The 24,672-nt window shown below is 41.3% G+C and overlaps 1 protein-coding gene across 2 annotated transcripts in view; it reads left to right on the forward strand.

Moving 5' to 3' along the window:
• The window catches only part of CTXND1 (cortexin domain containing 1), a 34,651-nt gene that overhangs the window by 3,529 nt on the left and 6,450 nt on the right, over positions 1-24,672 (forward strand). The window contains exons 2-3 of one of the 2 annotated variants that reach the window (XR_015701346.1): positions 2,053-2,695; positions 6,268-7,093. The gene's annotated coding sequence lies outside the window, so the exon portion shown is untranslated. Of the gene's footprint in view, positions 1-2,052; positions 2,696-6,267; positions 7,094-24,672 lie in introns of those variants that run through there. The other variant, XM_087744023.1, reaches the window with a different exon arrangement.

Raw genomic sequence — 24,672 nt, forward strand, 5'->3', positions numbered from 1 at the left:
TCTTTGCCACAGTGACTCTCTTCGCTTTCCACAGCCACACAGGCCCCCAGAACCTACTGTGTGTGAGGCAGCAGTGCAGCAGTATTCAAGGAGGATTAAAGGACTAAGATTGAGTACTTCCTAAATACTGCTGCCGGAGCTGTTGTTTTAAACAAGAGCAAAAAATAATGTACTTGCCTCTTCCACATGCTGTTCAAAAGGTATAGATATGCACCCAAAAACCATCCAGAATTAGAAAGGTCATGCTCTACATTTTGCAAAGTACCTTCAAAGTGCACCTGTAAGGCAGTTTGACCTTCAGAAGATACAGAAGAACTGGTCCAAGATTCCTCCACCTTATGTACCTGTTCTCTAGAGATTTAGGCAGGAATTCTGGCATCTGGCTTTTCGAAAGATAGTTCAATACACTGAACTTTAAAACAAGACTGTGAAAGTGTGTATCCTAATAAACTTGATGATCAGTGACAGATTGCAAATCAGATATCTGATTTTCACTGAAACATCTGGAGGAAACTCCAAATGCTGTGTGCTCCGTTCTGAATCTTCTTGAGTTAATTCATGGAATCTTTAATGATCTTTTCATCCCCTTTGAACATAAATACAAAGGAAACAGCATGTGAACTGAACAAGGGCTTGCTTGAACAACGGCTGCAGAGACACACACCTTTTCTCAGCATTATTTTAGCATTTAAATGTCAAATCTGTTTCGTCTGGTCCTATCCACAGATACTCTGAATTCATAGTAGTCAGCCAGAGCAAGATTTCCAGGCAGGGAGAACATCAGATCCCCAGTGTCAGTCAGTACTTTGTTCAGAGGGAAAGAGGAGGAAAGGAGACAGAAGGTTGCTGAAAACACAGATGCTCACATTTCTTCTGCTAGAAACAGAAAAAGGATTTCTTTCTTTTTATCATAAATCACAGGTTTTCTCTTATTGCTTTGCTTTAGACTTTCAATCAGTGCTGATGGCTGTAAAGAACCACATGCTCAAGCAAATCGAAATTATCTGGTGGAAAAGCCTCCCCTTTCCCTCCCTGCCCCGTCTGATTGATTTCATGATTACTGGAGAATTTGCTGCATCACACATTTAGTGTGTATTATAAACTGGTCCAAAGTAGCTGATGTCACCCATCCATTTTTTGTTTCCATATTCAAATTCAAGCTCCCACTCCCTCTGTCAGCATCACCAATATATCTATGACTTCTTACCAAATAACCGTATCACACCATATGTTGCAGATTGTTCTGGATTTTCACCAGCTTAGTTTAAAATTCAGTCCTCGCGCTGAGCATAATTCAGCTAGGAGGAGATATAGTAATAGATCATTTTTCTGCCTCACTTGGAGGCATTAACTGTTTGTCACATTGAGTCTTGGCATATTGATTCCTTTACCCCCACTATAAAAATGGAGCATCTGGTCAGTGGGGCTACCCAAGTCGTTTTGCGATCCTTGTGCTTTCTTTACAGGGAAATCAGGGGAAAGAAAGATGTCATATCAATACATCAGAGTGGCTGAGCAGCGCTTGCTCACTTTCAACAGAGATTTTTAAAAAGCCTGGTGGGGACCATGACCCAGAAGCCCCATCAGAGACTACGAAAAACAGTGGGACTGAAGAGAAGAGGAAACCTTAGCCTTCATCACAGAAGGAGCCAATTTTTGTCAGCAAGATCTTCTCAGGGAAGTGTCTCCCATTATTAGAAGTCCAAATAATGACAAATCATAACTACTCAAAGTCATTAAACTTGGATAATCCAAAGCAAAAAGACTGAACTCTGAAAAAATAAACACTGCATTGTTTTTGTCTTCCATTTTTGGTGATTCTTTGGGATTCGTGCTTCAAAACTTCCATCTGCAAGCATATGAGAGCATTTTAGAAAAAAAGAATTTGAGATCCTTGCACAGTAACCTCACCAGAGCTTCAAAAGCATCACCACATATAAAAATCATACAAGTTTAAAAGTTAGATAACCCCTATGTTTAGAAGCTCAATTTTACAAAACATTGCTTGCTTTCTTTGTTACAATTTTACATGCCTGTCTTTGTGTCTTACAGCCAGTGGAAATGTTTCCTAGGAAGAGAAACTGAAGGATTTTCTACTGTCTGCATCTGCAAACCACCAGGAAATACTGTTTTCTGGATTGTATTCTGCTCCTGAGTTCACTATATCATCATTGCAGTTTTGCAAGTTCTGCAAAAGGCAGCCAGAAAGGAAAGACTCAAGTAAAGCTGATCCAATCCTTGCTCAGTTGCAAAAGCATTCAGAAAGATCTCTCCTTTCTCTTTTCCTGTGCTGTATTTGGTCAGCACACTGAAGACGATTAGCATGATTTTCTCTCACCGTTCAGACTCTGTCACACCATTACAGCATTTACAGTTCTCATCTTCACGTTCACTACGGGTATTTTCTGGAAGGAAGCAGATTCTCCTCTTCAGAAAACACCTGCTGTCACTTCATATCATTTTCCTTCTGCCAGATCTCAGTAATGAGCTCTTTTAAGAGTCGCCTGGAGAATGGGAACAGGTTGGTAATCACATTCTAGCACGTAAAAAAAAAAAAAATCCAGCCCATGATTGCATCTGTAAAGGAGTTTTTCCCCAGTCATCTTCTGCTTTGGGTCTTGATCCCAAATCCATGGAAGGCAATGAGGAGACTCCCACTGACTTTGGATCAGAACCTAAGCGACTTCAGTGAAAGGTATATTGAGAATATTTTTGGTAATCTACAGCTACTTCATTTGCAAAAGTTACTCTGCTTGTGGCTCAGGAAAAAAAAAGAAGTGCAAGAGATCCCAACCTTGCAAACACTCACCTTTGTGAGCAACCTCCTCCTGTGTAAATAGCCAGCCTTTCATCAGTGGCTTTATTTGCCTAAGTCCTTGCACATACATTAAAGATTTATAACGGGACTGTTATAGACAATGAAGTTATGTGTCATACTGTTGTTTTCTAATAGTGGTTTGATTTAAATTATGTGTGGAACAAAGGAAATGGTATTTTAAAAGAGGAATGAAAGCGTAATACAAGCACAAATAAAATTTGGTTACAGGTAGAATTTAAGTAGACAGAATAACTTTTCTTATGAAGAAATACTGTGCCTAGGAAGAATGTTTTGTCTAGTACTCCATAGCCTGGGATTTGATTTAAACTGCCCTTTAGACATTCTTAGATCTCAAAATGTAGCACACTGGAGCAAACTAACACAGCGATATGACTTTTTCTCAGCATTTACTTCATATAATCCTCATAAAATGGAGATTTTGGTAAGAAATGATAAGTGCATACAAACGAAGCAGTATCTCTGAAAGAAACAAAATGAAAAATCCCCAATAAATCAAGATTTGGAAAGGAAATGAAAGCAGCATATATTCCACAGGAAAGTTTCCTTAAACAATATTTAGTACTAAAGCATTTATTGTCTTCAATCTAAGAGAAAAAGCAATGTGTCACCTGAACGGGTCCCAGGTGGATATACCTGTCTCTCTTGACGAAAGCAGCTGGCCATTTCAGCAAGCAGCTAAGGGAAGGGGTATGTTTACACGCCATTTCATTTCAAACTTACTGGGCAAGACTTGAACAGCAAGCAGTCACAGGAATGGCCAATATTAGTATTTGTTTCCAAAACTATCCCATGACACCGTGACTGAGTTAAAAGGATACTGTCTAGCTGTTAGGAAGCACAATCCATGCAGAAACCATCACTGGCCATAAGAGCAAGTTGTTGAATAACAGTAACATCAGAGAGATCATTTTATATATGGTTGTGTATGTGTACACACACACAGAGATGCAAAGCTTAGGGTTCATCTTTGGGGTTTCCACCAGCTGCCTATTAAAAGGGCTGCGAAGAAGGACTTGAGAGCCACTGGAGCCCACAAGCAACACAAAATTTTTGTAGCTTTTACCCACAGTATGAAAGGAATATACTAAGTTTCTTATGAAACAAAGAACACTCAAAGCTTTTTTTTTTAGTACTCATCTACAGAGATGGCCCCTCTGAGCTTCCTTCCTTGGCCTTGTAGAAGTGGAGAAGTAGTACCTTGTGAGCACTGCTTTCTACCCCTGCCTGCAGGCGAGGGAAGCACAGATTTAATGCAACAGAGATTGAGCTAAAATGTGCCATTTGAGTCAACAGAACAGCTTGCTTTTGCTTCCCCTGCAGCTAGGATCTTGCTCTAAAAGTGGTGTTATGTTTTCAGGTGATATTTAATCAGTCACTTGTTCACAAGAAAACACCTGAACTGACTGCTAGGCTTTTTTTTTTTTTTTTTCCTTTTGGTTAGTGCTAAGGCATAAACAGACCAAGCATGGTACAAACTCTTCAGTGGTATTTCCCTGGGTTCCAAATATCTGCACCTGCTGTATGTGTAGTAGCCGAAACCTATCAGCGTACGCATCACTTCCAAATATGAAGGAGCAGTCTCACCATTTATGTACAATAGTTACCATTGCTTCCATAGCAATCTGGTCCCCTAGATTCAAAATTGAAATGTGTATGTAAACAAGCTGCCCTCAAAACCATGTATATATGCTCCAGTGACTTCACTGGGCAGTTTGGTAACAGAGGACCTCATTGAATTCTTCTTGGTTAAAATTCACAGAAGTTACAGTTTAAAACTAAATTTGAAAGACTGGCTGTATAAGGGAACCACAAGTGCAAGCAGCCTAGGCTGAGCTTTTTTATGAAGTTTGTGATTTAGTGGTTTTCTGAGAGCTCATAGGCAGTCTATTACTTTGTCTCAGCCGGCAAGAGGTAACTTCTAAAGATACATTACCGCGGTTGCTGCTGTCTTGAAAACACAACCGTACCATATTGCAAGTATTAGTCTAATAAAAAGTTCGCTACCCTATCTGCAGTTATTGCAACGTTACGTGTTATGTGATAGTAATAACTGAAAGCCATTAACATGAACTTTGCTAGAAATAGCTCCAGCATAGCTTTGAAAGCCACTTTTTCAGGTGAATGAAGTAAAGAGAGGCTTTCCATCTCCAGGAAACAGGAGTCTTTCTAGGCCACTTCAAAGCCTTGGCCAACTGGAAGCAGATTCTATAGGAAACTGCTGTAGCGTCCATTTGGAAGCTGACTCTAGCGCAGGAATTGAAAGAGATGAATTTGGCATCTAAAAGGAGGCTTTGTGGAGTCATCGCTTTCTAAGCAGAGGACAGAGAGAGATTTGGCAAGGTTGATGCATATATTATTGACACTTTATGTCACAAAGGGGTAATCCCAGATCTAACTCTGAACCAGCTGAACTTGCAGCGGTCTTGAAGCCCACCCTTCTCAGGCGTATGACTTAAGTGATGCTGTGTGGCTTGGACCACAGGCTCGGTGGGAGCAGGTAAGTCTTAGAGACTGACAGAAAACACACACACAAAAAAACCCCAACAACCTGTTGTTTTTGCACTAACGTGATTTTCTGCATTCCCTACTACCCACCCACCAAAGATAAAGCTTTTGTGTGGACAGTTGTCAGAGAATTAGCATAGGAGTGTTGAGAAAGGGAGTAATTACGCCTGCTTTGGGTTGTTCACACTGAAACACTTTTTTAAAGGAATCATTCAGAAATGGAAATCAATGATGGTTGGCACCATACTCAGAACATTGCCTTGGGACATCAAAGCACACAAATGCTTTGCTGATATTTTGGACACAGTGCAGGAGAATTTTCCATGTGATTTTCCATCTCACAGCAAGAAAAATATTGCATTTTCTTATTTACATGTGGACATCTATTTGTAGCTTAAGCAAGCATCTGTAAAACATTAATGCCTACAGCAGTTTTTTAAAATTAATAGCAGAGAAGGAAATAACACTGGCACTTTTAGCAGAATTTTATCTATTGGATTTGGTAAGAATGGGATACTTTGTATAAACAAAGTCTTGTTTCCTTATTTGCGTAGGGATCAGAACAGTTGTCTATTGCTTTCTTTTCTCCTGACAATTCATTCCCGTAATCTCCTTATGCTCCCACATTAAAACCTTTGGCTAAATTGAGAGGTCACTTAACTGACAATTTAAGCTAGACATCAGTAAACATAACAGAAGGCAAGGAGCAAGTCACCCCGCAAAGAAAGAAAAACAATAAACAACAGGAAATCTGTACTACCTCACCTTCTAGTCTTTATTCCTTTTTTAAAAAAACTGTTTCTTGTGATGCCTTCTTTCTTCCTCCACTTGCAAGTTACATTTGCTTATACTGAGTTCATGATATGTAAAATAGTTTACACCACGGTTAGGTCTGTTCTAATGAGATCCTTCGTATTTAACAGTGGCGAGCACGTGAACTGCATGCAGAACTGCATGACTGGAGGGCGTTGGGAGTCTGCACCCATCCAGGACAGCGAAGTACTGAGGCAGAGGTTTGAGATGGGCCAAGTGACCTGTTTTGGGGTGCGTAGGATTCCTCAAAATCAGCTGAAAATAACTTTTCAAGTGCAAGGCAGATGGCGTTACAAAACCTTAACTGAGAAATCACATGACAGGTAACTGTAGGTAACTCCTTCTCGGAAACAGGGACACCTAACAGCAGATGGCTGTTTAGAGTCGGACAGAAGTAACTGCAGCTACCAGCAGTGGCTTGTCCGAAGCACAGACCAGCACGTCCTGGGCGCTCCCAGACACTCTGGACGGAGTAGCTCCTGCCACGAGCTCACCTCTGGGCATGGGCACCTATTAGAGGACAGCTTAACTGCAGGAAACTGGTTTCAGCTGCAGGGAAAACAGAATTTCAATGAATGATTTTTCATGACAATTGGGGCAATGGAGTCCATAGAGTCCAGTGTATTGGACAGGGCATTTTCACTCCAGGGAAGCCAACTATGGAATCCGTTCCCAAAGACTATCAGGCAACATGAGAGCCTGATCGTCTCAAAGAAATGTTGCAGAATTGTTTTCTCTCTCCTTACAAGTGATGTTCAGTACAAATCATTCTCCTATTGCATTACCACCACACCAAAATAGAACGCCAAGGAAATAATCACCACCCCAAATTCCTGTCTCAGTCAGAGTTGTGATCCTAGAGACAGAGAAGCCCTGGGAACCTCTCAAGTGAGTTTGCCATCACTGTTTCTCTGTGCAAAGATCAAGGACAATAACCGATACAATTAGTATGGCATTTCAAATCTGTTTTCTGCAAGACTTTGCCTCTAAACAGATAATCGGGGCGGGGGGGGGGGGTGGCGAAGCGTATTTTTCAAAACATTTAGTATTTTGCCTTTTTCTGTGAACCAAAAAAATCTTTTTTTTAGTAGATGCCAATCACTAGAGTTTTTTTGTTTAAGTCTCTCTTTCCACATAGGGCTTGTGTAAACTGAAAAATGAGCAATTTAAATTGAAAGTTTCAACACAGTTGAAAAGTTTTTGTTACATCGATACGGTGAGTCTCATTCTGGCAGAGCAAAAGCAGGATTGCCTCACCCTGGAGCTAGAGCAGTACCACCAAGGTGCCCTGTTCATCGCAGAGGAAGGGGCTGTGTTGGAAGGAGTTCTTCTAAAGCACCAAACTAGAGCTGCAGCTCCTCCGCTATCGCATTTTCCGCGCTATCTTTTTCCCCTCTTCATCATATGATCCAAAGTGTCTCACCCATTGAATGTCTGTAAAATGTAATAAGTTTGATAAGGAAAAGTTTCTCCCCCAGCTCTATTAAATTCGCTGGGTTTCCTGAGAGAAGAGGATCTTTGAACAGCAAGAGAGTATACGATTCCAAGCAGACATTAATTTTATTCCACAACTGCCCAATAGCACTTTTCTGAAATATCTGGAAATTCTACTGCACGGAGAAATTCAGCATTTTTTAGAGCAGTTTAAGCCATAAAACAGAGTAGTAACCATCAGGGGAAAATAAGAATAGCTGTTCCTTCAAAATTTTTTGAGTGATTAGACTAATTTTCAACCTTTCCTGTACATGATCAATTATTTAATATCCCACCTTACTTCATATCAGCAAACAACATCTTTCTATTCTAAACTTTTGTTTTGCCTCCATTATTGATGCATTTCTCTCTAAAATAATGGATTTTTGCAAAATGCTTCTGTAGGAGAGATCAGAAAGCAGGAGCAGCTGCAAACAAGGCTTCAGATGGCCGTGCCAGTTCTCCCGAGTGCAGGGCCATGCCACTGCTGCTATTAAGCATATTTCTCACCTTGAAAGCCAAATCAAAGAGAATTTTAAAACAAGGAATAAAATTAGAAGGCCAAGCATGTAGAGGTAAGGAAACCCAGATCTGATCCAGTACTTACTAGGATAAGTGAAATCAGAATTAGGCTCTTTTAATCACGATCTCAATGTTCTTTCCCATATTTGTATTATCGCGAAATAGAAGTCAGTAAATGCTCTAATACAACCTTATGTCAGAGGAAAATGGAGGGGGACAGTCAAGTTACTACAATTTTTTGGCTTTTCTCATATGACATATGGGCTAACTATTACTTCTTTTTTCCACTGGATCTCGTTGTAAGATTATCTTACTGAGTTTCCCCCCTCCATGATCTGAAGAACTGAATATGAAGAACAAACTCTATTTCTAAACAGATTTTCTGGGCAAAATTTTCTGACTTCTATCCTTATAGTTTCTTCTGGTTGTATTAGCACTTTCTTTTTTTCCACCGAGCTCTGGCTAATATAAACTTGTATTTGATTAACATGTCATTCAACGAGCCCATAAACAAACTGCCATGCAGGTTATTTAATAACTAGTAAAGTTCTTGTAAAAACAGATTTAGCAAGTGAGACGCATTTGAATGAATAATAGCCATGTCTTCAAAATAGCAAAGATGATTCTACAAATCTTTTTCAGATGTTTAGATCTCAGTAACTTTCTGAGAAGCTACTGTTTCAAAACATGACACTAGCATGAGCACAGAACATAAAATCTGAGGTTATTCACTTGCAATCCTCCTCAAATATGCGGCAGTTGCTTGTACAGCAGAACAACTACGGGGACTCTGAAAGGGTGCTGGAAAATCACTGCTCCGTAAAGTCCTTGCTGGTTACTGTTTAGAAAAGGAATTTGTGAAGGAATAGAAGCACTTTTTCACCAGATTACAAAGAAGGAGGATGAAGTAAAAAGGGCAAGGAAGTACAAATGCATGCAGAGGGGAAAAACACAGTTCTCCTTTGCAAAGAGGAAGGAATGATGAGCAGAAGGCACTGAAGAAAATACTTCTACGTGAGGAAAGATTTGTATATAATCAACTTCTGTTTGCCGAATAATGGTTGCAGACATACTTCCATGCAAGCCAATGTTGTTTTCCCTGCTTGAGTGGCATAGCAATAATAAATACATTCATTATTCATTAAATGACATCCAAGTACTTTAATATGCCTCAGCATTTCTGAACAGCGTTCAAATTGCAGCAATACAACACCTTTCTCACCTGATTTGCCATATTACCAGCCAAATATTATAGTTCGCAGTTTAAACTTTCTGAGTGCTGGAAGGGGGAGGGTAATTTTCTTCACCGTGTGTTATAAATAAGGTACGATGGGAGAGCTGGAATTGGTGGAAGAGCATAGGACCAAATGTTTCCAGACAGAATGGAGAATCACTTAGGTATCCAGAGTCAAACCCTTAAAAAGAAGCTTTTCTAAAAAAAAAGGAGGGGGGATTTGGCTTCATACACAGCTCAGGTCTCCCCTATTTTACAATAGGATTAATAAAATTCTCAGAGGGTGTGAAATGAGGAAAAGGACATTTCTAAAGTAAAGAGAGATCCATAGACAGATGCTGTGGTGTGTGCGTGCATTGTTTTGTGTGAGGGCTGGGTTTTTTTATGTACACACAGGAAAAAATAAGAAAGGAAGGAGGAATCAAGAAGATTTACTCTTGTGGCTTTCTCTGCTTGCTGTTTGGAAGCAAGCCTTCACATTGCTGTCTTAACTGGCCACAGGGTCCCAGCCTACATTTGCATGATGGAGAGCTCTGCATAGCATTTTCCTGAGTGCCACTGCATGCCAAAGCAGATGGAAGATGATTTATGGACTTTGTTGTTTATGGGGATAAATGAGGACAGAATTATGCTTAGTTCACCGTGTCCCAAATAATTCCTTGAGGTTATAAAGTTTGCACAGCACTGTCTTACCAGAGGTTTATGCCAGCACAAAATCAAAATAACGGGAAGTGAACTACTGAAGCAGAATACACAGGGAATGTACCAAAGCACATAGTGCTATGGGAGATGAATTTATCTACAGCTGAACCATATCAGCCATTAAGAAAAACCACATTTTATTCCCAGTTAATACTCAGAGCTTCCAGCTAAACACTCCCGGATTGTGTTATGTCACCAAGTGCAGCATCTGGCAAACTACATCTACAAATAGGGTCCTGCAAAGTTTAGTGCATAAGCAAATGAATCCGAAAGCTAAACAGTTTCTCTTCTTAAAAGATTAACACTTGAAACATCTAACAGCAATTACCAATATTGTATCCTGTTAAATACAAAGAGAGAAATCATTCATTGATCTAAAAGCAGGCTGCAATACTATGAACAGTAAAAGTGGGATGGATACTCTACTCTTTAAGCAGCATGGAGATGACTGCTGCCATTCTTGAGAAGAGTTCAGAGGCACTATAGACATACTCCTACATCACTGAAGCTGGCAGTAACATCTCACAGAGGTGCAAAATAAGGCTGAAAATGAATATGCAGGTCCATTGGTATTGATGTTATTTATTGTGTGTCTCCCAAATAAGAATATGGAACTCCATGTTTTTAAAGGATGCTTCCCAGCCTGTGCTGTCTTCTGAGTCCTGACAGTGACAGAACTGCCATTCATGAATTTCAGCACATCCTAGGAGCTAAGGCTGGTTTTATCATTTATAAACATCACTGCAGTTTGACACTTAAAATGGAACACAAATCTATGTGTTATAACTCTGGCCAAAGGCTTGTTGCAAGGAGCTCTCTTTTTGGTACCTTTAGTCCTGCTTTCATAGTTCTGTAATAAGATCAGGCATTGAAGAACTAGCTGTTGTCTGGGGCAAATGCTACTGAGGTGGTTACATGAGGCTGTGGTCTCAGTAAGTGTGGGATAAGATTTACTATTCAGCTACAAAATGGAAAACTCCAACGTGTGTAAATAAAATGCTCTCAAAAGGTTCTGTGCGAGGAAGAAAAGCCTTCCAAAATAAATTTCCATCTACTTGGTCCAAGTCCACGGTTCTTTAATGTTTCTGTAAACAGACATGTTTTTGTCCTGCAAGACAAATACCCATTGATTTGAGTTTCTAATGACTGCTAGGTCAGCCTTGCTATACATTTGCTTAATTAATTTCTCTGACCTTCCTTCCATTTGATACTCAGGATGACAAACTTCCATTTTACCAGCTGTGTGGATGTTAGTTTGAAGCACTTACGATATCAAAGGCTTTGTATTAATTTACTAAGCAAGTTATTTCTAGCCATTTTTTTTCGAATATGCCTGGTCAGCATAGATTTATGATTTGGTTTTTTCAGCTTAATCTGATATCATTTGTCACATGGATTTAAATTAATGTGTACACATTGACCTACGGGAAGGAGATGGTTACCGTTTCTTGAGATATAAGGAAATAATCTGAATTCCAGGGAGGATTTCAGATAAATGCATTAAAGTTGGAAAGTTCCTTCCTACTTGTAATTAGCAATGCTTCGATTTTCTGCCTTAACATTCAATAGCAGAGGTGAAGATTGGAAAGAGAAGTATCATATCCAGTACAAGGACTGCAATATACAGGGTATTCTAGGTGCCATCCAGCAGAACATGCAAATACTTAGAGCATGCATTTAAGTTGGATGGTATTAATTGAGCTTAGGTTAAAAGTCAAAGGCATAGGAATAGATTGGCTCCTAAATCCTGCCTAGGAACCCCTGTTCTCATTAAAGTCTATGAGAATTGAGGAACCTAAATGCAATTAGGTATCTTGGCCTTACTGCTTTACTTCTCAGGGCTGCCCTAAGTGCATATTTAAAGTTAGGCACGTGCTTAAACCCTTATGTGGAAATTGCATTCAGAGAAGTGATCTAAAATTAAAATATCAGCCTGGCTCTTGTACACTTGCAAATCAAATTTATTTTGACAACAGGTTAACATAAGCCATGGCTGAGACAGAGAGCCTAGAGCTAGATGGATTGCATGATTTAATGCTTTGCAATTAAAAGACAAAGCCCAGAGATGCTGCCTTTCAAATGTGCATGTTAAAGTTCTGCCAGGATTCTGTTGTCTGCCTGCGTGCCAGTAAACTGGAGCAGTTGCCATGCTACTTCATGGAAAATTATGTATTAAGTCAATGATTTATTTAGTCTGTTTAAAGGAGGTGGGATAAAACACTGGGCTGGTATTACCATGATGATTATGTTATTATTGGTTTTTTTAATTAACATTGAGCAACCTGTACTGCAGCCAGCTTCAAGTCACTTCAGAAGTACACTTCTCATTCTCTGGCTGGAGAACAAAAGCCTTCATTCATTCTAGAGAAGGGCAGGATAAATAATATTTTCATTCTAGGACCCTGAAGAAAACTAGTTTTCCTAGAATCTTCCATGCACAGGCAGAGAAAACAGAGTCTCAATTTTACTGTCTCATCTTACAGGGGAGATATTAACTTTTTTTTCCCCCATCTCTGAGAAATGAAATATAAGCCAACCTTGCATCAGAACAGATGAAGTTCTGGGTCTGAAGATCCCACAGAGGAGAAACTCAGTTCCTATCTCCATGCTTCTATAAGTCAATGCACTATTTACTGCGATAGAGCCAACATGGCCTTTCTCACCCTGCTGACCTGGGATAAATGGTTATTTCCACCTCTCCATCCAAAACTACCCATCACGCTCCCCTTCCTGCCAGACCCCCTGCACTTTGCCAGCCTAACTGCCCTTGTGGCCACTCTCAGACCTGCCCTGGGTTATTAAGGGGGAAGGTTTTTAACACTTTTGACAGAAGTGACACAACGCAGATTTTTATACCAGAGATTTAGCATTGGGATAGAGGGAAAAGAAAGAAAGGAATGAGCAGCTGGGCACAATACCCTCAACTCAGCAGGCCTGACCACTAACCTCTGCCTCCTTCTAGCAGCTGACCTTTATATAACCACTGGAAAGTAACTCCTTCAGCTCACATGGGAGATAGGGGGAGATTTGGTGCTAAAGGCCCCGGATATACTGATATTGTGCCAGTATTGAGGTTAGCAGGGCAGAGGCAGGTGACTGTCCATACCAAGTGATAGCATCTGGCTTGTGGAAAATCACATGAATTCAAAGCTGCCTGACCCAAAGAGAGCCATAGGTAACGGCAACCCCCTCCTGGTGCAATGGTATAACACTATGTTGTGTTAAATTCTTAATAGAAACAGTCTTCAGAAGCTATTTTAATCAATTAAGAACAGTTGGACCCTTTAGCACATGGTTACCATCATCTACTTATTATGTGCTTAAAATGCAATTATGGACAGGCAAAAATGTTCATTTTCTATTGACCTCTTTTTACTCAAGTGAATTAAGTCTACTTCTCATCTGCATTCAAAATCCCAGCTGCTTCCTGGCTGAAACAGATTCTGTAGGCTTTTTATATCCAGTAGCAATGCAGCAATGCCATATGTAAGGCCAGGGTGTGTGGGGGAGCTGGGATGTCTCCTGGCTCCTGAATTATCAGGCTGTTCCAAGTTCCAGTGCAGAATCATTCCCAGGATGGTGATTCATGAGGTAGCAAAGAACCTAGCTCCAGTTCCCAGGCTGAGTTTTCAGGGTTAGAAAAGCAATCTTGCTTCTCAAGCTTAGAAAAAATAATAATAATAAAAAATAAGGGAAAGGAAGGCAGTTTTTAGAGTCACTTTCTGTAACAGAGCAGTTCTCTGAGAGTATTAGTTAACCGACAGACAGGGGGTAGAGTAAAAAGGGTGAATGTATAGTGAAGGAACTTTCCTAAACATATATAAATAGCAAACCATCACACATTCACTAGAAGAAGCAAAATGTGCAGCAGGCACTAGTTACTATGCTTTGAAATGCATCTGACTTCAGTGACTGAAATTTCTTCATACATAGTTTCAACAACTGACAAACCACATCTGAAATTCAGGGCAACGCACGAGAACTCCTGAAAACACAAATGCTCATATTCCCTAAATGACATTGAGGCAAGTTGCTTGCTGCCATAATTAGCTCTGTCAGAAGACTTTAAATAGAAAGGAACGGAGGGGAGTCCCTGCAGCATAAACCAGGGGATGCATGTACCAGAGCGGTGTATAGTAAGGATGTCCCCAATTTCTTAAAAGCGGATCTGCAATCGTTCCTAACCACTGCACTACAGTGTCATTTGATGGACAGATATGCATAGGCTAGCTACATTTCACCATTAGATTGCTAATACAGTTTCAAGGTTATATTTGTAAGAAACCTGGCAAATGCTTTAATTGGTATCCGCTGCAGTAGGCCACCAAGAAAAAAAGCAAACCCCAGTGTAGCATTCAGGAAAGTACTTCATAAGCTTAGAGAAGTTTTAAGTTGGGACATAACAGCTTATCAGGACTTAAGACTTCTGTGAAGACTTGTTACTTTAAACTATACCTTCCATAGATGCCAAAGGAATAATTGGAACCCCATTCTTTGTGGTCAAGCTTAGGTTTTTATGCTGCTACTATAATATGTAAACACTTCCTACTAAAAATTGCATATCAATAGAACTGGCCATATTGAATATCAGATAATTGCTGGCACTTATTTTTCAAAGTCAAAACTCTGCTTGGACTTGCCTTTGAGAAAACAAGGGTTTTATTAGTTGGCAGAAAAGGGGAGGTGATACCAAGGGGAATTTGGCTTGTGAATGCAGTGTTCCAGTTAAAGCATCCTTTCTGGCAGAAAGGCCTTCCTCAGAGAGAAAGTGCAGCAGGGTTTCCTGAGGCTGCTTAGCTCTCAGACCTGGTTTTGTGGAGGCCTCGGAAGATGTCGAGATGGTATCTTCAGACATATGGACCCACCCAGCAATGCACAAAAAACACTGTCTTTCTCACTGCATAGTCAGTAGTGAATCAGTGTGTGGCACTTGCAAAAAAAGTTGCGGGGGAAGAGGGCTAAAGTTTGTGCTCGTCATATTGCTGCATAATATGGGAAACGCCAAGTGTAGGCTGTCAGCCTGTATGGCCCACTGATTTCATATAGGTGTCTCGGAAGCACAAATTTTACTCAGTCTGAATATCGCATTGGGTCTCCCTCTCCTCAGACCTGACCAACCAGACATCCCTGTGAATAATACTGCCCTTTATTTTCCTGCTCATGAGGGACATTTACCAGAAAGATGATGACATTTGTCAGGCATTTGTATTTTGGTTAGCCCAAAAATACTGGGTTAAAGTGAAGCAATCAGAAGTTTCTAGCTGCCTGCAGTCTGCCTGGTTGAAGTCAATGCAGTTTTTATGAAGCATTTTATTATTAAAAGAATTTCTCTAGAAATCAACCCACCCACTGCCAGTCCAACGTTTACAAAACTAATTTAGTTCAAGGGTGCTCACGGTCAAGTAAATGCAAGCCAAACATTATTCTCTGCTAAGGAAAAGTCATTCAAAGAAAGGTACCTAGCAATATGCAGACCGTATTTTAACATGCCCATAAAAGTGCTATTTTCTAGCTTAGAGCTGTATATCTCTCTGCTTTTGGATGGTTTGCAGTTGCAGTGTTCATTCAAGCCAGGAAAGATGCCCTAGGCAGCTCTACCATACGAGCCCCATTATTCACTTAGGATATCACTACGGGGTTGCTGACCTTCGCACCATTACGTGCATCAGACTGTTTGTGAGCAGCCTCTCCAACCTCCTTCCCGCACTCTGTCTTCTTTAGCAACCAGCTAATACAGGTCCTCCCTACTTTGAGGCTTGGTGTATTTATAAGAACTAAATTTTACGGCGGTCTCAGGCTACTTTCCGTTGCTGCCCCCCCCGCCAAGCTGCAGGTACAGTTTCGGTAGTCATGTAAATGGATAGAGATGCTTGAGTAAATCTCAATTTGCAAAGTTCATTTTGCAGAGCAGGCTTAAATAGAAAAAGCACAGCACTGTCGGGCACTGATCTGACTTACAGACTGTGGGGCAGTGTTGGAGGTTTCTGTTATTAAAGGAGCTTCCTTGGATCTTTTCTTAATATGCTACTCTTGGTTAATAATTACTTTCAACTTATTTGGAAAAACAGAAGAGGTCATATGATTTTATTTGCCTTCCTTTAGTGTTAACTCTTAAACTCTGCTAAAATTGAGACCTGTGCATCCCTGTTCCAGGTGACTCGAACAATCCTGCTCTAAATAGCCAGCTTGAAGCAAAACAAGGCTCCTTGCTTTGTCCTGCCGTAGAGAATCCCTGCGGCCTGCGTTAGCTCCCACCGCACAAAACCTGAGCATCTCACACACCTTTGCATCCCAGGCTGTACACATGCGGAGGTCTCATTTTTGTGTTAACACAGAACAAAAAGCCCCAAAAGAAAATGACAGGTTTTTAGTAGAGGAAACCATTTTCCCCACAGCCACTGCAACGAGATAATTCTTTGTGTTCATCTGCAATGGCAGGGGAGAAGATCATGGGCTTTGTTATTTCTGTGAATCAGCTAATGTCAGAAACATTGCAAGAATGATGAAAACCAGTTGCCATGGTTCACCTTCTAAGAGAAGACCTATGCTGAAGCAGTTATAAAGGCTCTTTCTGCCACCTCACTCTCCCCCTCCTCAATCAAAACCCTGTTTTAAGAAACCTGACTGTTGCTGGCACAAGAGCAGGAGTAGCTTCTGAACCCAGCTCCAGGCAGAACTGCAGCTGAGCAACAGAAAAGCAAGTGCTGCTTTTGAGCTGGATGTCCTGTCCTTCCAGATGCTCCCAGACTCAGCTGTGGCACATGGAACCTGTGGGAGATCCGGAGTCATTCCTTACCCTAATGCACAGCACTAGGACCATCTAGAAGAACTTGAAGGGAAAACAATCCGAGGGGAAGGAAAGAACAGAGTCCAAAAAAAGAAAAAAAAAAGAGTTTCAGATCTGCATTTGCACATATATAACAATTCGCCTTAGAAAATGCTAGTTCTGTAACGAGGTATGACCACAGTCCAGTTAGTTCCTATCTAACATAAATCTTAACATAGAAGTGCACCAAACAAGGCAGGAAAATTTAGTTAATCCTGAGGTATCATCATATCTTGCTTCCTGCATAGTTTTAAAGATCATTGGCTGGGTGCTCTGTACTGAGTTATGTGTCTGGAGAGATGGTGTTGAAAGGTAATTCTATCTTTCCCAGGCCACATGGATTTGGGGATGTAATTTCTATCTGTTAGATGTGTACTTGTTTCTGGCCCAAAGTCAAGTGTTCTGCAAGACAACTAGCCTCCATTGCCTGCATTTGCAATTAACTGAACCTCCAAGAGCAAAGACATAAAATGAGCCTGTGACAATAAATAAACAAACACCAGTCAGGGGGCAGGCAGAGACCCACTGGGACACATCTCACCTTATTATTCATAGGACTGAGCTGTTTGAGCTTAGTTGCCTTTCATGCATGAAAAGCTTTTGAGGAATCTCATTATTGTACTGCATATGTAAATATAAAGAGACAGAGTTGAACTAGAAGCAAAGATCAGTGCCTGTTTTAAAAAGTATTAGAACTATATTACTTAAAGATATAAATAGAGATTGAAGCTGAAATTGGATCAGAGCTTTAATATCTTCTCTTTTTTTTTTTAATGGGGAGTTTCCAGGAGCCAGCCTGAAAGCATTAGCAATCACAGAAATGCGAACATAAGAAACCTGTTGCTGGGTGAGAGCCGTGGTCCATCCAGCCCAGTACTCTGTCTCTGGTAGCATCAAGGGGAGATGCTCATTAGGGGCGTCCTGTAAGCCCGGCCACATTTAGCAGTCCGTCCTCCGACATCCACAGTTGTTGCATTAGGGAAGTTTTAGGGAAGACCTCTGCTTAGCGCTTTCAGTGTCTATTTATGGACCTGTTGTCCATAACGCATCCAACACCTTTTGAGCCTGCTGGTACTGTCTCCAGTCTCCTGTGCCAGCAAGTTTCAGAAAGTCACTACCTGCTGAATAAAGAACTACTTTTTTCCATTTCAAGCTGATCTCCTACTAGTTCCATTGAATGCCCCCAAGTTTCCCTATTTTGGAAACTGGTGAATTTTTATTTTTTTTTATTTTCCCACCCACCTGATCAGTGATTTTGTATAGCTCAAACATATTATTCCTCAGCCACCTTTTTCCCAAACTGAAGAGCCCCATCTTCTTCAGGCGCTTGTAAAGCAACTAATCATCCCTTTGACCATTTTAGTTGTTCTAAAGAGAACTCCCTAGTAGAAGGTATCTATTCCTCAGCACACTGACCCGCTTTCAAATTACAGTGATCCTAGTCCACCAGAAACCAAAATAATAAAGATGGCTAGAGGAGGAAAACCAGCATTTAGGCTTGGGACATTGGAGCACATTCAGAAGTTAGTGCGATCCCTGCAAAGGAGAAAAGACCTTCCAAACTGCTGAGTCAGTTCAGGCAAGCCCTCGTCGCTCCCTGTACATTAGATTCACTTAAAAATGTTCCTTGTGGCTAATGGCGCATTAATAAGGAATTGGTTGTATAGGACTGTCGGGTGCTGTGCCAGAAACACAGTCTTTTATAAATTGAACACGTACAAAGGTTCTGGCAGTCTGATTCCCAACGACCCACTGACAAGCTACTGATCTGGCTGAAGACGTGGAGATGGAATGTAATTGCACACAATCTTTTTAATCAAGGACTACACTTCCAATAATCTGCCGCAGTGACAAAGAAAACAACATCGGGCTGTAATACATGGCTGGAATCAAAGCTCCTTTCAGTACAGTCTTAATTAAACAGTGGCTCTGACTACAAGTTTTATAGAATAGTCAATGAGCTTTCAGCTGAGGAAAGGACCTTTCTTGATGTGATGAAATGGCTGCACATGTACTTAGAGCAGGATCAGAAAAAAAAACATGTAGAAACACAGGTAGAACTCAGGCCATGGGCTGTACTTTGTAATACCGTCAGTACAGGTTGGGATGAGAGGGAAGGAGGGAATGAAAGGCATTAATCACCCCCAAAACCCCAAGCACAAACAAAGCTATGGTCAAAGCCACCACTAGCACAGATCAGAGCTGCTTCAGGGGTGCTGCATTACAGCCTAGCTTGCAGCAGCCCCTCAGGGCTCGGGTGCCTGAGGACTGCAGACTTGGAGGTGATCCAGGGAGCATGGCCCAGAAACGGGAACAAGGACCAGGGTAAGAGCCATTGGGTGGCTTTTCACCACTTGGACAGTCTTCAATGTCAGGCTGTGCTGGTGGTCACTATATCGGTATTCTGCCCACCTCATGCCACCAAAGCCCATTCAGAAAGTGGCCAATTGCTTTACCATTCTCAGAGATAATTTTTGACTGTTCTCTGTCTTTGATTAAACACAAACTGTATTTTACACCCATCCATCTGGCACTTCTCAAATATATTCTGCAACTAAAAGATACTTGAAGTTTACAAGTTTATTTTGTCATTCCTCTACATAACCACATTATAGCATAATGACCTGTCACAGAGGCCAAGCAAGTTTAACAGTATTTGCATGGGCTGCTCTTTGCCAGCCAGCCTCAATGTGAAAAAAGAGTCTTGGACACATTTGATTTACTAGTACAGATATAGCCCACATGTCCTGCGAAGGACAAGAGACAGGGACCATGAACAGCTGGGACTTAGACTCAGGATCCTGACTGATCCTCACTCTTCTGAGCAATGGGTCATTTATCCTTTCACCCAGCCTCGCTCGGTGACACGCAGAATTTGGAGGCTGCTATATTTGTTATCTACCTGCAGAGCTGGAGACTAGAGTTCAATTATCCTTAAATTCTTATCAGGATCCTTCACTCCTGCCAGTGCTGTCATGGAAATGTAATACATGTCCTGCCTCAAGGTTTTGGTTCATTTGTAATAAAAAATCATCTGGCCTCTCTCTGAAGGAAACTGCAATCCATCCCCATGGGGAGACAGCTGAAAATATAGTTTATCTGGATGCCAATTGGATCCTCATCAGAAAGAAGCTTTTGTGCAGTATTCATGTGCAGAACTCTGTACAGAAAGGCAGGGTCTGAAACCAGGAAGATTTTCTGTGATGGTGAATTGGTTGGCTGGTCGCACTGATTCCAGATGGTGCTCCAGGCGCTCGGCGGCTCTGAAAACGGGCCAGTTTTCATTCTCCCGGTTCTTATAGTAGTAAGAGAAAAACTGTTCTCTTGAGAAAACAGGGAAAAACTAGTAATGATATTTCTACTTCTCCTGTTGGCAAATTATAACCAAAATTAGCTAACATGCTCCAACAATTCTGGCTTTCCAGCTGGAGAGGGTGAGGAGCAGTGAGCTGCTCTGGATGTCTCATGTAGCACAAAGCACTGCTCCCTGAAACAGCCCTAACCCAAGCCCATTTCAGATCACCTGGGGCCCCTAACTTTTCATTTCACATCTTCAATTATTTTTTTCCTCCAATTCCTCATATCCGTGAAGAGAGATAAATCTGTTTAAGTGGGGTTGGTTTTGCCAATGTTTTCTAAGGGTTTTTCATCCTTACCCAAAAACATTTCTGGGCTTTGGGACTGTTCCTTCTGCAGGTCCATTTTTGCCCAGACACCTGGCAACAGATGCTGAACAGTATATAACATCACGTCCTGCTTTGCAGTCAAATCTAGATTCCTACACAGGAGCACCTCTGCACCCCATGGCTCATTCATTCAGTCTTTAAGACTCCTTTGCAAAATTTTTTTCAGTTTAAGATGCGATGTAGTTCAGCTGGCATCACGCCTCTGATTAGATCACCACAAAGAAACCAAGAAATAGCACAGTAAGTTACACACATGAGCACAAGCTACAAACTTCCATCCTTACTGTCCCCCGCAGACTAAACCGGTTCTGAAAAGGAACAGACAGGAGCAGTGTCTTTGATGGGAGCCCAGTGTAAAACTTGCATCATTTTGTTTCATTTTGAACCGAAACACACTCTGGACTTTGAGCTTTATTTTTGTTTATGTTTATTTGATCAAAACCCTCTCCCCACAAATTTCTGAAGTATCTGAGAAAAGTCTGTATTAAAAAAGCTTATGAGTTAGTTATCAATATGCATTGATGAGTACTTGCATACACAAAACCTACATCTGTTACTACAGCAAATCTACCTATAACTTTTTTTTTTCTGTTTTGTCTCCGACTTATTAAATTAGTATCTTTTTGACTAGGAGTTTCCTTCATTAGTGAGAATTTAGCTTTTCATTTTAAATAAACAATTCAGAAATGAAGCAGGGCTACATGATTTTGTCATGTCAACATTTGTGGCAGTTCTGCAGGTGTAACCCAGCTATTTTGGTAAGCATTCATCCATAATGCTTTTCCTCAAGTGTCAAAACATTGATACAGCCTCAATCTGAGCCAGACGTATGTAGCTTTTCAAGATGAAAGGGCAAAATATGTGTCTCTGAGAAATATCCTGCAAGTTAGAGAATACTGGACACCACCAACACAAGGTAGGTATTCATGTAAAAAGGAGGTGATCTTCTACCTCAAAGTGCACCTTTTTTTTTGTAAAATTAAAAAAAAAAACCTTCAGAGCAGGAGTGGAAAAAATAATGTTTTTCTTTTTTCCTTCCTGTCAGCTTTGCTGCAGTGAAAAATTTCCACATCACTTTGCTTAATAGTTCTCCTGGCTAACAGCCACAGTTTAATTTGTAAGACAACTGACAGGACCAACAGGCGTGTTTGTCTCCTTCCATAGGATTTAAACAGCAGAGAGTTTAAACAGCAGATACTCCATTAAAATGTGTTCATATCATATCTATTCAGACCTTACAAGCCTTGCCTTAAAAGCCAAATCCATTTGTTTCTCTAAGACTCCTTTATGTTTGCCACTCACCATGAGAAAAGGGGGTGCACACACTGGGCATCATAGCACTGAGTGCTAAGAAAAGCAGCTTCAGACTCCTTATCAAAATACAGACTGAATGAAGGATGATCCTGCTGCAGACAGGCGTTCCTTTTCAAGCCCATCTAAACTTTGCATATCATAGGTATTGCTTTGCATTTTCCTGGCATCACCTGTTAAAGGATTTCAGTACCTGATGAGTCAATGTTCCCAACAGGCCCCCAGGTAGAAGCGAGTACCGCAAGGAGGACTGGTTGAACCATGTTACAAAATCACTGTAGCTCTCACACCCACAGCAGAAATGCAAATAGGGAACCAAAGAAATGTCCCCGCAATGCACAGAGGAGACACGGATCTCCTTTTCCCAGGGCTGAGCTGGGCTATTGGCTCACACATGGCTCAGAGCCTGGCCAGCGGAGGCCAGTACTAGGGAGATGTAGCAAAATCACCCAAACTGGGTTCTGAGGGAGCACTGGATGTGCTTTCTTTTCTTCCTCCCCTAGGGACTGTAAAGCAGCTGATACAAAGACAACATTACAACCTCAGTCCTGGCTTACCTGCCCTTGTTTAGCTAGTATATGTTGCTTAAGTCCTAACACTTCCCACCGTTGTGCCCAGCAACGCATAAGGTCCATCACTGATTCTGCCCCACTCTCTTACCTCTGAACTGCCATTTCCAGTCTCTAAAAAAGGTTCCTAGATGTTCTCAGGCTCTTACTTCAGCAAAGTCTAATCAAGGATTATCCATGCAAGTTGAACTTTGGGAGACTGGAGGCACTTTTCTCTCCAGGATCCAACTGTCCATCAGTTAGCTCAACAGCTCTAAGCAGCGACGTGCTCCCAAGCATAACCTCTTTTTTTCTTTTTTCTTTTGTTGACAAGTAATACCACATGCTCCTCAAGTGAGTGAGAAACGATTATTTGGTTTAGGATGCTCTCAAATTATAAGCAGCCCACAGTTATTTTAAGTGTATGTTGCATCTTTTTCTCCATAAAGATTAATGTTATTCTTGCCGCGGGGTTATGTAAGAAGGAAACATTTGTGCAACAGCAATTTTTAAGACTTTCCCCAGATTGATTTATGTGTTTATTTGTTTCCAACTTTTGGGGCACCCATAAATGATGTCTTTAGTCTTCACAGGGAATATTGACATCCAGTAATTTATGACTGGCTAAAAGCAAGTGTGTTGTGGGAAGATTATTTGTCTCTTGACCATAACTGAGTGGGCTAGATTGAATAAATGAGTTTGCATAAACTAAGCTGAGCATAAAGATTTGAAGTCAATATGTAAAGCAAGCAAAAAACCAAACGAAACCAAAAAGCCAAACAGTGGGTTAAAAACAAAGATTAAACCTGCCTGTGTGCTACAGGTACATAGGAGAAATCATGCTCATAGGAAGTCAGAGTTACTGAAATAAAGTATTGATTTTCTGCTGAAAGAACTGTAAGTATAAAAGGACAATTAATTTTTAAATGAAGGTAGCGGTCATATTATTGCTCTCTGGATATAGAAAGAAGCTCATCTGTCTGTATCTATCTATCTACAGCATTTGACTCTGTGCTCAGAGGCAGTGAGTTTTTAATCGAAACTAGATTGTTAAGACTATTAAGAGTATGATTAAGTGTCCGGACTCCTCTTTTATAGATTTGAACTTCAAATTGAAAGCGAGTTCATCTGACACACACACACAAAATAGATTCCTGAAGCAGCACTTCACCTTCCCTCCTGGCCATTCACCTCTACTCCCTCGCCTGAGCAACACCCTGTCCTGCTGAGTCCCCTCACCTGGGATTTGGGGTCATCTTTGGCTTGTTCTTCTCTTCAGCCTTCACATCCTACATCTTAAAACTCCTTTCCATACCAACATCTCAGAGTAACCGTCCCTGCAGGCATCATGAAAACAATCAGGTAGGCTCTTACCACCTCACAGCTTTAATTAGTACAACCTCCTCTCCTCCGGCTTTGACAAATGTCTCTCCCTACCACTGCTCCAAGTAGTACTGCAGGCGTCAGCTCCTGCTCCTTCCTTCAGAGATTCCCCCAGACACATGAGCCACCTCCCCTTTCAAGGGCCACAACAGCCTCTCCCCATCTCTTCCCAACATTTATCTCCATTACAAAAAGGCCAATCCACGCTTCCCTTTGGCCCCTGTTCCAGCATCTACCACTCAGCCAGCACCCAAATCCCGTTCAAAGATGGGAGAGGAGCCCTGCAGAGGCTGTCTGCAAAGTAAACCTCACTGTCCTGCTGGTACTCAAGGTGTTGGGTCATCGGCGTTGGGTCCCCAGCCATTACCTGTCTCACCATGTGCTCTCCAAGCCAAATATTGCCTTTTCTTCACACTTAGACTGTAAGTTCCCTGGAATAGTTGCTGACATTTTGGTCCATGCTCACAGAGACCTTAGCATGGTAGATATGGTCCATGGCAAAGTCCTGATGCCCATATAGTAATGAATAAAAGTAAGGTTTTAAGCAATCTTTCTGTGAGTGGTGCTGCTGAGCAGGCATCAGGGCTGTCCACTACGGTTACTGGTATTGCGTGTGTTTGAGTGCCAGGTCCAGCCCCTCACTCTCTGGCCTAATTAGGGCTGTAAGCATGACAGGTCATCAGACACCAAGTTCCCCAAGAAGAGAAACAAGTTTTCTTACCCCTCGGCTGCCTGTGGTGGTGGGGCAGAGCTTGAGGAGCTCTATACAAATGTGTTCTGGACTCTGCACCATAAGAAACTTCAGAGAGTTAGCAAAATTGAGTAGGGAA

Source organism: Nipponia nippon, unplaced genomic scaffold (assembly GCF_047370975.1).
Source record: "Nipponia nippon isolate SJK-2023a ecotype South Korea unplaced genomic scaffold, ASM4737097v1 scaffold_9, whole genome shotgun sequence".
NCBI lineage: Eukaryota > Metazoa > Chordata > Aves > Pelecaniformes > Threskiornithidae > Nipponia > Nipponia nippon.